The sequence below is a fragment of the Canis lupus genome, chromosome 6, assembly GCF_003254725.2.
Source record: "Canis lupus dingo isolate Sandy chromosome 6, ASM325472v2, whole genome shotgun sequence".
Taxonomy (NCBI): domain Eukaryota; kingdom Metazoa; phylum Chordata; class Mammalia; order Carnivora; family Canidae; genus Canis; species Canis lupus.
In genome coordinates, this window is record NC_064248.1 from 65,206,139 (window position 1) to 65,218,853 (window position 12,715).

At 36.5% G+C, this 12,715-nt stretch overlaps 1 long non-coding RNA gene across 14 annotated transcripts in view; it reads right to left on the reverse strand.

Moving 5' to 3' along the window:
• Positions 1-12,715, reverse strand: part of LOC112640998 (uncharacterized) — a 297,942-nt gene that overhangs the window by 128,805 nt on the left and 156,422 nt on the right. For 7 of the 14 annotated variants that reach the window (XR_007411560.1, XR_007411561.1, XR_007411557.1 and 4 more), the window contains one exon: positions 62-122. The exons of the other annotated variants lie outside the window; for them this stretch is intronic. This is a non-coding gene — a long non-coding RNA (uncharacterized LOC112640998). The remainder of the gene's footprint in view (positions 1-61; positions 123-12,715) is intronic. 14 annotated transcript variants of the gene reach the window in all.

Here is a 12,715-nt window from a genome sequence, read left to right on the forward strand (position 1 = left end):
TGCTTGCGGCACATGACTCCATCAAAGCCTCTACCACACTACTCTAAGACTGTTTACTCACCCCTTCTGCACCCAGACAGCTCCCAGGAGTCCCGAGTTCTCTCCATTATATCCAGATTTTCCTAAATTCAAATCATGAGTCTCAGGATTAAGACAGAAGAGAAAGTAAGAAAAGTAGGAACATTTAGAAAGAATTCAGCTACAACTACTTGTGGCCACGGGGAAAAATAAAGGCAAAAGCAGTTTTTAAAAAATCTGTCCTGTAAGCGCACAAAGTGATATTTAAAAGTCAAAATTTTAGGCTACTGCTGGTACTACAGTCTGAGGAGGGACGCAGCAGAGGAAGGTGGCAGGGCTGAGGGAGCAGCAGGCGCACCACTTGCCCACTGCCTGAGTATAGATGAGCCAACAAGACTCACACTGAGCACTTAAAATATAAAATTAAATTAATTTAAAATTAAAATCACAATTTTATCAGTGGTGAAGAAACTTGTATTTTTTTTAATTTCAAAGTTACAATTTTAAATCACACTGCCTAATGTTACTGTGAAGTCCAAGATATATAATCCTCTATAAATGCATTGATGGCTTCTGATATTTAACACATATTTTAGTTAGAACACTTCTGCCACTGATATCAGCAGGGGAACAAAAGCTCTTTCCTTTAATAAATGGTAGTTGGACATCCATTTGAACAGTGTGAACCACCAGCCACCTTTAAGAATATTCATCACCTGCCTTGTTAGACTTAGATGCCATCCTATGCTGGGAGGCAAACTGGTGAACTCTGTGACTCCTCTAAGTCCTTCTTAGCCCTCTGATTTTAGTTCTTTGATTTTCTATTTATGATCTTCTAGGGCAGAGGAATGGAGTTGATTTATTCACATTAAGTCCATTGATATATTTTGAATAAGGTATAGAGGAGGGTTCTGAGTGACTCCTCACTCATCTGAAGGTCTGTGACCTGTGAACTGCCTCAAGGCTCTCTCTTCAACCTCTCTTTGGGGTATTCTCAACCTTTTTAAGCTCTTTCTTAAGCTCTCCACTCTTTGGATGAAGATTTCATTTTCGGCATTTGTGGAATAAGTCCATCCAGTTACCAAACATGTGCCTACTTCACTAATTAATAGGTACCTCTGGATAAATAAGCAAATAAAGCAGTAAGGACAGAACTTCATCAAGAATATCTCAATGCTCGTTGAACATCTGTGATCTCAGTGTGTAAAGTACATAGCCCCCAGGTAACACTACCCTCTGAACTGAGTTAGCTCACATTTTTTTCCTAGCCCATCTGTACTTGTCAAGTAAGAGCTTGATTCAAAAACGTGCTGCAAGGAAGGACTTCTCTACATGTTCGAGTAGTCATTTCACATCTCCCACTCTAAACTCCTTAGACTCCCAGCTACCCACACACATTCCTTTCTTATTCCTCAAGGAAACAGCAATTCTTCTATGATTGTAGTAATTTCTCTAGAAAGGCTATTTCTTGCAATTTGAGAAGAGAGCCCTTTTTTCCATCTTCTGGGGTGTGTGCACTTCAGAGCCGGCGGTTACACCACATGCAAGGTGGAGTGAGTGCCTTGTGGAGGTGGTATCACATCTTCTGAAGCTACCCAGAAAGGGAATATCATGGGTAGCATTTTTAACAATCATCAGTTAGTTGAACAGCAGAACCAAATGGCTATATTCCTTCTGTACTCATGGAGTCAAGTTTGTTTTAGTAAATCCTGTGGAGAAGTAGAGCCACCGAGTTTCTCTAGAAATAACACTCACAAATTGAAATATCACTATTCATGAAAATAATCCTCTTACAAGATGATTTTGTACTCAAGAAAAGTATTTTGTTTTTTTAACTTGTTCCTGAAAACATAATTTGGAATTGTGTAATGGAATTTTGATCAAAAGTGTGAATAAGTTTCCCGCAAGTAACTATGAAGCCTTATATCCACTCTATTTCAATAGTAATTATTTCTCTCAATCACAGTGCTTTAGGATTCTTATTCTTACAGATAATAGAGAAAGCTACTATATGAATATAGTTGTGAGACATCCGTATTGATGAAACTTCTAAAACTTACTTTTTAACTTTTCATAAATACTAATTGAAACCAAAAAAAATACATATTCTTATTCTGTTTTTCTTGTATTCCAAAAAGACAATGGAAAAAAAATAAGTCCAAGAAAGTTAGCATTTATTAAGTATATATTGTGAATCTGGCCCCAGGGTAAATGTACAAAAACAGCTTAAAAAAAAAAAGAGGGGGATCCCCGGGTGGCTCAGCAGTTTAGCGCTTGCCTTTGGCCCAGGGCGCAGTCCTGGAGACCCGGGATCGAGTCCCATGTCGGGCTCCCAGCATGGAGCCTGCTTCTCCCTCTGCCTGTGTCTCTGCCTCCCTCTCTCTCTCTCTCTCTCTCTCTCTGTCTATCATGAATAAATAAATAAAAATATTTTTTAAAAAAAGAACTGCAGGGAAAGACACTGCTATGTTAGGGTCACCTTTATTCCTTCCAGTATGCTGGTAATGCTGGTAAAAATTAGCAACGTCTATTAGTTAATATGGATGTTATATAGCAAACAAACTGCCAAATTTCATGGCTTAACCGAATGAAATTTAATTCATGACTCACATAACAGTCTAATTCCACCATCCCTCGTGAGCACACAGCTTTCTAAATTTTAATTTACAGACAAAGGTATTTTTATACTACAGCTCTGCCTTCTTCTAGGGTCTTGGAAGGGTCCTCATTCAGCTAGAGGATGGGGAAAGGCAAGAGAAATGACACACAAGAGATGTTTAAGATCAGGTCTGAAAGTTATGCCTATCACCTCTGCTTAGGATTGGGTTCCGTGGCCATATCTAACTGCAAAAGGAGGATAGGCAATGTGCTGTAGCTGTATGCCCAGGAAGACGAGGGAAAGAATTTGGTGAGCATGTAGCCATAAAATGACTTCATGGGAAGAAGAGTAAATCAAAAGGCAGAGCTTTAGACTTTGTGGTACTCGGCAGCAGTGTATGATGTAGGGTAAATTTTTGATAGTTTTGGGCCATAATTTTTGCATAAGTCAAGTTAGGTGTGATATTCTGATCCTGCATCAGGAAAGTATAAGAGCTTATTTATGGAAGCCTAGTGAAGTTGGAAGGAAATTAAAATATAATTGTTGCACACTGGAAAGTGCTACAATAAATCTGTATCAAACATACTTTCTCAACAGCTTTACTGAGATATAATTGACATACAACACACTGCACATATTTAATGGACAAGATTTTCCCACACACACAAAACCACTACAGAAAGATAAAGATATCCTACATCCCTAAAAGTTTTCTCTTGCTACATTCATGCCACATTTCTAGGCAACCACCAATCTATTTTCTGTCAATTTAGTTTGCCTTTTCCAGAATTTTACACAAATAAAAACAAACTTGCTTTTTGACTGACTTTTCATTTATCATAATTGTTTTGGGATTTATCTATATTGTATATATCAATGGTTCATTCCTTTTGATTGTTGAGTATTCCACTGTATGGATATAACACAACTTGCTTAGCCCTTTATCTGTTGGTAGATATTTGGATTATTTCCAGGTTTTTGCTATTCCAAATAAAGTAGCTATGAACTTTTGTATACAAATATTTATGGGTATAGGTTTTCATTTTGCTTGAATAAATACCTAGAGGTGGGATGGCTGGATCTTATGTTCCTCAGGTTCTTTTTTCTATTTTTTTCTGACTTCTCTGGGTTAACTGATCAACTTTTATGATTCTGTTATATCTCTTCTATTGAATTATGATTTATATGTTTTTAAACCACTTTGGTCATTGCCACATGGTTTTTCAATGTACATTTTCAAACCATCTGAATCGAATGTATCTTCAAAAAATATACCACTTAAGTTGTAATGTTAGGATTTATAAAAATACATCTCCAATCTCTCCCTCATATTCTTTGCAGGATTGTAATATTTTAAAAACATATACACTACAATCAGTATCTTTTGGGATATTAAGCTATAAGAAAAATACAAATTTTAATTTATTCATTTTTCAATATGCCTCATTTCTTCTGATTGATATCATAATACTTCTCCCTGAAAAACCTCCTTAAAAACAAGTAACAAAAAAATTCTATCTCCTTTAAAACGCTATGCAGAGTAGGTCTACTAGAAATGAATTCCTTTCATTTTTGTGTATATGAGAAAGTATTTCTCTACTTGTAGAGGATATCTTTGCTGGGCATAGAAGTCTGGGTTAACAGGCTTTTGTTTTTCTTCTATCCGCATGCTAAAGAGGTTATGCATTTGTCTTCTTGCTTCCATGGTTTCTGATGAGAAGTCTGCTGTAATTATTATCTCATTCCACCATATATAATGCATCTTTTTCCCTCTGGCTCCCTCCAAGATTAGCTTTTGTATTTCATTTACAGTGGCTTAAATAGAAAATTTCTGGGTGTGGTCTTATGATATTTATCCTACTTCATGTTGTCTCATTTTCTTGGACTACTTTGCATGTCTGTCACTAATTTTGGAAAACTTCCAGCATTTACTTCTTCAAATATTTCTAACACCTCACTCTCTCTTCTTCTGGAATTCCAATGATGGCTGTATTAGACCATTTCGTATTGTCCCACAGCTTTTGGATGCTCTATTCTGTTTTACTTTTTATCCCCCTACTCTTCATACTTAGTGTTTCAGTTTGTGTGATCTGCTGCCTTCTCTTCAAGTTCACAGATTCTTTTCTTGGATATGTCAAGTCTACTGATGAACCAATGAAAAATATTCTTCATCTCTATTAGCAAGTTTTCCACTTCTTAGACTTCCATTTGATTTTTCCTACTTTCTATTTATTAATTACCCATCTGATCCTGCTTTGCAATCTAAGTTTTTCATTAGTGCTTTTAACATATTAATATTTATTTTAAGATTTCAAAGAGTTTCAACACCTGTGTAATATTGAGTCTAGTTCTAGTAATTGATTGGTCTCTTCTTTTTGGATGCCTCAGAACTTTTTGTTGAAAGCCAGACATCTTGTGTAGTATACTAGATATTGAGATAAATATTTCTATGCTTGGAAATAACCACTTAAAATTATTATTATTATTATTATTATTATTATTATTATTATTATTATCATTGCCAATTTGTGAAGGCTTTACGTTAGTCAGTTGGGCTGTGTTTGAGATCTAGTGTTGCTATGACTGATCTCAGTTCACCACAGGCTTCAAATTCCCTGAGTGATATCTGGGGTTTAGGTGGTGGGATGGTTCCCAAGGTAGGTTTTAAAGTGTTTGCTGCCCTCCTTGGTGTTGTGTTTCCCAGTACACCTCTCCCCAGAGAGAATCTGTTCCTTGCAGCTCTCTCAACTATATTCCCGTGTTATTTTTACTCAACACTTAATTTTAGGTGGATACATGGTCTATGAGTCCAGCTGAGATCCTTCATAAACACTCTTGACTCTCTTTCTGCTGTAATGTTGAATCTGGAACTTACTCTGTTCCTCCCCAAAGGTGGTGCTTTATAAGAAATTTCCTTTCCCAAATTGCAGTGGGTTTCCACCAGTGCCCTAAGGCAACACATTTTTGTTGTTCTCCACCACCACTACCCATCCTAAAGGTTAAGGCTTTTGATCAGGGAGAGAAATAGGAAAAGCAGTTCTGGGTAGAGTTTTGGCAGTGGCCGTCCTTCACATTTCTCCAAAGAGAACCATGAGAAAACCTATCTCAGGACTCTATCATCCCTGATAGTGCCTTATGGGGTTAAGGCTTTGCTTGTAAGAGTTAGAATGTTATTAATATCTGAAGCCCCCGGGAGCTTTCCACTCTGATGCCAACCCTCATTCCATCTTTAGCAGTTTGTTAACAATTTTTAGCTATATTCTCTTACCATCTTTTAAGCAGCCAGTGGTGCCTGCCACTGGTAAGCAAAAGCGTGGATCCTATTTCTCTCTGTATTTGTCTCACTACCTCAATAATTACCATTGCAATTCTCTTAAATCCAAGAATCACATTCATTTGCAATCTGCATTTTCCTGTTGCATTTTACATATTCCTATTATTTCCAGGTCTCTCCATCTCCAAGTTGAAATAGAAGCTGACCTGGTTACAAAATTCTTCCTTGGCAGTTATTTTTCTTTCAAAATGATGCTCCACTATCTTCTCACTTGAATTGTTTCCAAAGAAAAGCCTGCTGTCATCCTTATGTTTTTGTTCCTCTGTATATCACATGTTTTTTTCTCTGTTTTTAAGATTTTTGTTTCATCACTCATTTTGAATAAGTAGATTATTTTGTGCCTTAGTATAATTTTCTACTTGGGGTTCACTGAGCATCTTGCATCTGTGGTTTTATAGTTTTCTTCAAATGTGCAAATGTTTGCCATTATTTCTTCAAATATTTTCTGTCCTCCTCTCTTTCAGGACTCTAATTACACATTAGGCTGCCTGAAGTTGTCCCTCAGCTTCCCAATGATCTGGTTTTATTGTTGTTGTTCTGAGTCTTTTTAATTTCTGTTTCCATTTTTGATAGCTTCTACTGATAGAGCTTAAAGTTCACCAATCATTTATTCTGTAATGTCTAGTCTACCATTAATCCTATCCAGTGTAGTTTTAATTTCAGACATTATAGTTTTCATCTCCAGAAGTTTGATTTTGGTCTTTCTCATAACTTCCATATCTCCAAATAACATTTTCTGTTTTCCTTTGGCTTTCTGAATGCATGGAGTACAGTTATAACAATCATTTTAATGTCCTTGTCTGCTCATTCTAACCTCTGCTTCAGAGCTGGGTTGTTTCTCATTGATTATTTTTTCTCCTCATTATGTATTTCATTTTCCTGATTCCTTTCATGACTGGTAATTTGTTGATTATATGCCAGAAATTATAAATCATACCTTGTTAGGAGCTGGATATTTTTATGTTCTTCTAAAATTCTTGAGCTTTGTTCTGGGATCCAGTTAAGTAATTTGGAAACAGTTGGATCCTTTGGGGTCTTGCTCTTAATATTTGTTAGGTTTAAGTCAAACAGTAGCCAATGTCCCATTTTTCCCCCTCTATCAAGGCAAACCACTTCTGAGTGTTTACCCAAGTCTCTGAATTGCATGGCTTTCCAGTCTAGCTAAGAAATACGCAATATCCTTGGCCTAGGGTGAGCTTTGACTACTGTTGCTTTTAATGCTCTCAGCTATAGTTCTCCTCTTGGCCTCCAGTAGTTTTCTCATATGTATTTACTGAGCAGGCCTGTCCTACCTACTCCAGGAGGACCCCCTACAGATATCTACAGTCACTTTTTATTTGGCTGCTTGGTGGCTTTTCATGTGCTTCAGTCTCCCGAGACTCTCAGCTCTTTTCCTCCCAAATTGAGAAATCTGCCAGGCATTGCCTGGGTTTCCCTGTCACACACTGCAGCCTGGAAATCCTCCTACACCAATAAGTTCAGACAATTATAAGACTCACTTCATATGTTACCTGACTCTTAGAAATCATTGCCTTTCATTCTCTAAAGTTCAAGTTCTTGAAAACTATAATACATTTTGTCTCCTTTTTCAGCTATTTTGACTGGGGAGGATAAATTTGATGTCCTGTTACTCCATCTTGATTGAAAACAATAGTCTTGGGCAACCCGGGTGGCTCAGGGGTTTAGTGCTGCCTTCAGCCCAGGGCGTGATCCTGGAGACCCAGGATCGAGTCCCATGTCAGGCTTCTTGCATGGAGCCTGCTTCTCCCTCTGCCTGTGTCTCTGCCTCTCTCTGTGTCTCTCATGAATAAATAAATAAAATCTTAAAAAAAAAAAGAAAACAACAGTCTTCAAACATTTTAATACACAAAGTATGTTGAACTTTTATAGAATACATAACTTCCTCATTAGAAAGAATTGTGGCATAAAGTGCTCCTGGTGAAATAATGACATGGTATAGTTTTAGCATTTACATTAGATAACTGATTTTTTTTTTCTTCTACCCAGTATCTATCCCCCCTTTCCTACGACATTACACCAATATTTCTTTGGAGATTCTTCCTTTCTGACTAGTCCATGTGGTTTATGTGGGGCTCTACTCCTAGTTTAAATAATCGAAAAATAGCATTTCAGTATATTTTACACTTGTGTGTGTGTCACTAATGAGGTTAAGCAAATCTTCATATGCTTAAGAACCATGTGTATTTCATTTTCAATAAACTGTCAGTTCATAGTCTGGGTCCATTTTTTCTTTTGGATCATTTGTCTTTTTCTTAACAATTTCTATCAGCATTCACTATAGTTGAGAAATTGACCCCTTTGTCTCATATACTGGTTGCATTGACCAATTGTTTGCCCACTGAGTTTTATCTTTGCTTAAGGCATTTTTATTTTTTACTTAGAAGATGATCTTCATTTTCATATAATAACTCTTTTTCTTTTTTGACTTCTATGTTTTCAATCATAGTTAGACCTTTCATACTCCTATGAAGGATTTCCCAATGTCTCATTTTAGTACTTTTATTATTTTTTACCTGACTTGTTACAGATTAGTTTCTAACATTTATTAACAATTTTCCCCAAATATTCCAGTCATGATGGATTGTTTTTGAATTCCTCCAGCAATGACTGGCTCACATCATTTATTATAATTATTTGCTTTCTTAATACTTTTATTTTATAGTGTTTTACGTATGTCATGGTCTCAGGCTAAATTATGAGTTCAGTAACAACACTAATCACAAATTTTCTTCCTTTATGAACACAAAGCCCTAGTATAATGCTAAACACAGAATATAAGCTGCTAAGAAATAGTTCTTGGTCCAAAGTGGAAAGAAAGGTATTGTGTTCTCCATCTTATTAATTCCTCAGCTTTTTTAAAGTGGTATGTTTCTAATGATTGCACAATTAATATTTTTAGAAAACCTGAGTATATGTATTATAACCAAAGATGTGATTTCTTTGTGCTATAATAATCTGGTGTATCTAATAGCATATATGATAATACATGATATGTATGAAATGATAAATACATAATTTTTATTAATAATATTACTGCTATAATTCAATGGACTTTATATAGTTTAATTTCAACTTCATAATGACTTTCACAATGACTTTTTCTATGACTATATTCTGATTTCTTCAAGGTATAACACGATGTCATTTGATGCCTATGGTTTGAAAATCATTTTCATCTTATTTCCTAAACTCCTGATTTCCTAAATATTGTATATCTTAGACAAGCTAAATAAATTTCCTGAGTCCATTTCCCTACTTATAAATGGGAATAATAAGATCTGTGTTCAAAATTCAAGAATAAGAAAGAAAGAAAGAAAGAAAGAAAGAAAGAAAGAAAAGAAAAGAAAGAAAGAAGAAAGAAAAGAAAGAAAGAAGAAAGAAAGAAAGAAAGAAAGAAAGAAAGAAAGAAAGAAAGAAAGAAAGAAAAGAAAGAAAGAAAGAAAAAGAAAGAAAGAAAGAAGAAAGAAAGAAAGAAAGAAAGAAAGAAAGAAAGAAAGAAAGAAAGAAAGAAAGAAAGAAAGAAAAGAACACCTAAAACTAAAATTCCTAGTATAGAGTCTGGCAAATAGTATTTATAAAATGGTATTATCATCATTGTGAATATCTCCATCATTCTTGTTCCCAATTGCTTCTTTTAGTTCTTTTTTAACCTTTTTCACATGTATGATTTCTTTCCTTTTCTATCTTCTCTTCCTTTTCCTATTTTTTCTTTTGTTTTCTCTTTAATATGCTCACTTGCTCCAGTCTTGCTTTAACTCCACTCTTCTACTTTGAGTACACTTCTGCACTTCATCAGATATCTTGAACTACTTGGAAACATGGGCTTTACCTAAATGCTCAGTTTTGGGGTGGCTGTTTTGTGGGGTTTTTTTAAGATTTTATTTATTTATTTGAGAGAGAGTGAGAGATCATGAGTGGGAGAGGGAAGGGCAGAGAGAGAAAAGCAGAAGCCCTGCAGAGCAGGAAGCCTGATATGGGACTCAATCCCAGGATCCAAAGACAGATGTTTAACTGACTGAGCCACCTAGGGGCCCTTAAATACCCAGTTTTAGCTTACTTTTATCTGTATTAGGTAGGCATTACCTAAAAGGTGCTCAAAAAATGTAGACACCCAGCATGAGCACTGAGTTTCCATTCCCAGGTACAAAAGGTACTCCTTCACCATGCGCCCCTTCTCTTCCACATTCCCCTTCTCCCTTTAGCTCCATCACAGATCTGAGCACTGAGAATTGTTCTCAGTGTAGAAAAGCACCAAAAAAGGCACCTCAGGTATGCCATGCCATGACCACTTTACACAGAGCTTTAACTGCCATCTCTGAAACTATCATCCTGAATAATGAATCATAAAAGTAACTACCGTCTTGTGAATGTTTGCTTCTTACTAAGCAATATTCTTAAAGTTTTGTGAGTGTTGTCTCATGGAATTTTTGACAACATATTCAAGTACATATTATGACCTATTTACAAAACCTTAAGAGATGTTAAGTAAGTTACCCAAGGTCACACAGCTGGCAGGTGGCAGGCACAAAAGATGTATGACTCCAGAATCCATGCATTCTGAGCCTCAGGCTCATTCTATACTTTATAAAAGTAAGTATACTCACCATGTCACTAAACACATTTCCTCTCAAAACAAATACATAGTGAACATGACAGTATAGGGATCCCTGGTTGGCGCAGTGGTTTGGCGCCTGCCTTTGGCCCAGGGCGCGATCCTGGAGACCCGGGATCGAATCCCACGTCGGGCTCCCGGTGCATGGAGCCTGCTTCTCCCTCTGCCTGTTTCTCTGCGCCCCCTCTCCTCTTTCTTTCTATGACTATCATAAATAAAATAAAAAAAAAAGAGAATGACAGTATACTGAAGAATTGGCTTCGAACCTGGAAAATGCCTAAGAAATAGCCTAATCAAATGACCTCTGAATCCACAGACAGATATCACAGAACAAGTTAAGAAACAATGCTTCAGTGAAACAAAATTTCCAGGAGGGATTGAAAATGGTCTTTCAATCCACTACAATATTTTACTAAGGGTACAGTATATTTTCCCTTCAATCTTGAAGTGGAGAAAATGTCAGCTTTGCTTTCATATTTCTTTAAGTTCAGGATGGTCAAATATTGAACTTTAGACCCTCTCAACTGATAAGGTTTCAGTATCTCTTGAACTCCTTTTATAGTATGAACAAAATGAATTTCTATTGTCTGTTGTTTGTTCTAAACTACCTGCCTATTTTTTTAACTCTGTTTTTAAATTAGTAATTTTCACTACCTCATGCAATCTTCTAAATTACTTTTTAGAGTGCTGGCTATTAATATTTTAGGTAGCTTTGATGTTTTACTTTATAGTCTTCAATTTTATTTTACATTTCACAGGTTCCTAGTTGCAAATAATCCTACAGGCAATTTTCTCACACTGCAACTATTCCTTGAAAGATATGCTAATGCAGCACGACACTTGCAATACTGGGGGTTAAGTTAATCACCCAAAATGAGTTGTATTACTGTCAGCAGTGTATAAAGACATCCCATAGTGAATTACAAGGAAGGCTAGCTTTAAAGCTGCATTTCAAAAATACCCAAAGCTAGAGATGAACAAAAATAAGCATTTATTTCAAAGTCCATTGAGCTAAAGAATCAAACATTTGTTATTTCTCGTCTCAAAGTTACCCAATATAAATAAAGGGATTCGTATCCTTTTCGAAATTTAATTACCAGGAAAACCTTTACAGATCGCACACTCTGTCTCTGGGCAAGACAAACACTGCAGAGCAGTTTCCGTCTTCATATTTCTCTGCAGAAAAAGGAAGAAATCACTATTTTGCTCTGTTTAGCTGAAGCACATGCTATACCTAAAAACCTAGGGAGCAAATTGCCATCCTCTGTCCCTGAGTGAATGTGACACTCGTGGCAGGATCACAGTCTAAATAGGACTTTGGCAGAAATCAGGAGACAGTACATTGTACATGTATTCATCTATTTCATTCCACCATCCATCCTTTATTTGTGCTTTGCATATGGACTAAATAGGAGACCTAAGGACCTGCCAATTCTGTGACCCTTTCAAATCTTTGAAATTCAAGTCACTTGCAATACTATTTTGTAACAGTCTCATAACAGTAAAGACACACATCCACTACCCTGACTTCTTGCTTCCACTATTCCTGACTTTGTTCTTGGGAGAGAGTAACAATACCTTGCCCCCATGCCCAGATGCAGAGCCACCCAGCAGCTCCATCCTCTCTGTGCTCTCCTACGTACAAAGCTAAGGGCAGCCATCGCTGCCAGCCCTGATTCTGACTGGCAGCATCATATGCATTGCTAGTGTTTTTCTATATAGGCAGATTAAGGACTTTCAGGAAGCCTTAATCCTTTCTTTCAGAAGGGTACTTCTCAGTAGACTGGCTGCTCAGAGGCCAACTGAGGTAGAGTTCCAGGATGCATTTTAAAACAGCAGCAAGTCTGCACTTACAATGATCTAGATTTCTCCTTTCCGCCTTGCAAAAATATTGAAATAAGATTTAGTTACACTGTTGTGATACGCATTTTTATGAGAGAAGAAATATATTGTGAAAAGCACGTTACTTCCCTTGAAAAGATCAAGTGAGTGGGGAAGGAATAAAGGTTTACCAGGAACATAGTATTTATTTGCCATGCATATTTGATATGAGTTCATTAAATACGCAATAGAAGTGTCAACATAAAGTGCTGTTTAGATCAAGCTATGAAAACAAACTGCCTTGGTATTA